We start from the raw sequence: 3,040 nt of genomic DNA on the forward strand, positions 1-3,040 counted from the left end.
TATCTTTTCCTGGGACTCCAAGAGCTAAAGAGGAATTATTAGGAATAATACTGCAGTGAATAGGCCGACCTAATGAATTTACACAAGGAAATATTTTTTTACAAATCAGATTTATATGACATGACAGGATGCCTAGGATAAACATATCGCTCGAAAAAGGGGGAGAACAACTCATATGCATACAGATAGTCCACATGGACTGTTGTCCTCCCCATTAGGTAGCAACTCCTCCAACACTCGATATAATCCATTCACCTTTTTTCTTTATTGAGGAACCATCTCCTTTCGACTCCAAAATTCCATTGAACTTTTCTAGACTCTCTTCAGCGGAAGAGATTGGCAAGAAACTCTTACATTATTGTGAAGATAACTTTTCACACGCTGTGGTCCTTGCGTAATTGTGTAACGTCATAAACCGTCATAAACCCGTTTTTTGGTGCTTTCAAGGCAACTGGGAACTTGGGGGGAAAACATTGTCAAATTATGACATCAGTGATATTCAGGTCGGAGGCCGGAGCTTTAGAAAGATGCCAGAGTTTCTGACTTTGAATTCAGAGTTCGATGACCGTCAATAACGATTTTTCCCAGTTTGTTTCCCGAGTTCTTAGCTGTCTTGAGCGCTCGGAAGTCGGAGATTTCAGTTTCCAGTTTTGAACCCAGCATTTCTGTTGCGCCCTAGCTCCCTACGTCATCACTACAAGTGCTATTTTATCTGCCAGATACTATAAACGCCCACGTTCTGGATACGCCAAGCAAAAAGAGGGACTGATCGAACAGCCAATGGAAAGGCAAAGGCAAAATGCCCACCCAGCCGGGCTCAGCTAGGAGAGAGAGAGAGTACTTTTTGTCTTTATTGAGGAACCATCTCCTTTCGACTCCGAGAGAGAGAGAGAGAGAGATCAGGGTTGTACAACAGGTTTGTTACACATAGTCGAATTCAATGTGTAAAAACTCTTACAAAGGCCTTGAGTCCTATAGTAAAGCTTAATAAAGAGCAGTGATACTAACAAGAGCAGTGTGCAGGTTTCTTTTTTCTCATGCTATTCAACTGTTACCATGCACCTGCATCAAAGATAGCTCAGATGTGAGTGCCTTTTGAATTTGAATAAGTAAATTCCAAAATGCTGGCAATTACATGTAAGTGTTTTGAAACTGATGGCGATTTTTTAAATTTTATTACTAGGCTAATGGCTTCTTGGCTAACACTTGACAATGGTAACCAAGTCACATGGCTGATCATGTTCTGTTATAATCTCCGCCCGGCACAGCCAGAAGAGGACTGGCCACCCCTCATAGCCTGGTTCCTCTCTAGGTTTCTTCCTAGGTTTTGGCTTTTCTAGGGAGTTTTTCCTAGCCACCGTGCTTCTACACCTGCATTGCTTGCTGTTTGCGGTTTTAGGCTGGGTTTCTGTACAGCACTTTGAGATATCAGCTGATGTAAGAAGGGCTTTATAAATACATTTGATTTGATGACCTTTCATGTACGTAAATAAGGAAGTGATTGCATTTAATTAGTAAAGAGGGGTTTACAACATTGTTTTTCTATAAAATATCACATTATTTTCACTGAAATAAATTACAATGAATTAAAGTGGTCATAATTAACAAATAGTTTAAATACATGTATCAATTTATATTTAAATCTAACATCACTTTCGGTTTTACTTTTAGCTTGCTTGGACAGTTTCCCCACCTCAACTATGTGAATTCTCTTCTTTTCCCTTACAGCTTAGACTACAGGGATCACAGAAACCACACACACACCTAGCATTTCACTGTATCCTATTTCTAACAGTTCAGCTGAAGGCCACCACACCACAATAGAGTTGGTAAGTGCATGATAACACAATACATTTACTAATGAATCTGTTTCTGGTGGTCTCATTTGTCCAGTAGTCCAGTAGTCTACTAGTTAAAGGTGAGTAGGTTTCCTTTACTACTACAGTATATAATTTGCACTATTTTGTTTCTGTTTTTCATCTAACACACACACACATCAGCAGTTATATTGTGAATTCTCATCTCTCTCCTCTCCTCCCCAGTTAAGACAGAGCCTATAAACAACAGTTAGACTGACTACCACAGAAAGCAGCACTGGACAGCCATGCAGGCGAAGGTAACACACACAGTTTCAGCCTCTCATTTCTCCCTTTAAAATGGAGTCTAACATTTGCATAGCAGTACTCACAGATGTTGTTGGTGTACCAGCCATTTTAAAACCAACTATCACTAAGTTTACCATTGCAGACATCCTTTTCCATTCACACTAATACACATAAGCTGTTCATGTGATGTCACCATTACGCTCACTCGTTACAAAATACGCTTTTACCATATTTATTCAAAATCTCATATTTTCTATCTCCTAGGAACTATCTTTCATGCAGTGTGGTTGAAATGGACAATCAAACACATCTGCTGTTGCTGCATTGAATAATAAAATTGCCATGCAATCTAATGTCTTGTGCTTTCTGTCCATTCTTTTGAAGGAATGTGGATTGTCCTACAGGGAATTCTCTGAAGGATGAGGAAAGGATCCTGCAGGTTGTCCTACAGGAATTGCCCTGAAGATCTTGTGGAATTACCTGCAGGAATATTACCTACAGGATATCCCACAGGATTTGGGTGCCATTTTCCTATAGGGCAACTCCTGCAGAACTACCTGCATGATTCCTAGTGTGTCCTGCAGGATTCCTGCATTAATTTTGTCCTACAGAAAAGTGGCCCTGAAAATCCTGTGGGATATCCTGCAGGACTTCCTAAACCTGTAGGATATACTGGATATTCTGCAGGATTCGTGCAGGATTTTTCATGCAGGATTCCTGTAGAAGTTTTTTGTAAGGGATGGTTGGATGGAAACCAGGTTAGTGCTGAGATTATTATGGACAGAAGAGCGAGATTATTTTAATTTGTCAAATGGCAGCCAAGCATCGATCATCATGTCACCAGAATAGAACCCTCAATATGTATTGGAAAGGAGCATCAAGCTCATCACCTTGCATTTTCACCACCCTGTGAAGTTCATCATTTATTTCATCTG

General features: G+C 40.1%; 1 long non-coding RNA gene across 1 annotated transcript; it reads left to right on the forward strand.

Moving 5' to 3' along the window:
* The first annotated feature begins 1,724 nt into the window (after positions 1 to 1,724).
* Positions 1,725 to 2,458, forward strand: LOC139560360 (uncharacterized). Its single transcript, XR_011671924.1, has 3 exons — positions 1,725 to 1,829; positions 2,043 to 2,116; positions 2,370 to 2,458. It is a non-coding gene; the product is annotated as an uncharacterized lncRNA (long non-coding RNA).
* Positions 2,459 to 3,040: the final 582 nt, after the last annotated feature.

This window comes from Salvelinus alpinus, chromosome 30, assembly GCF_045679555.1.
Source record: "Salvelinus alpinus chromosome 30, SLU_Salpinus.1, whole genome shotgun sequence".
Lineage (NCBI taxonomy): Eukaryota > Metazoa > Chordata > Actinopteri > Salmoniformes > Salmonidae > Salvelinus > Salvelinus alpinus.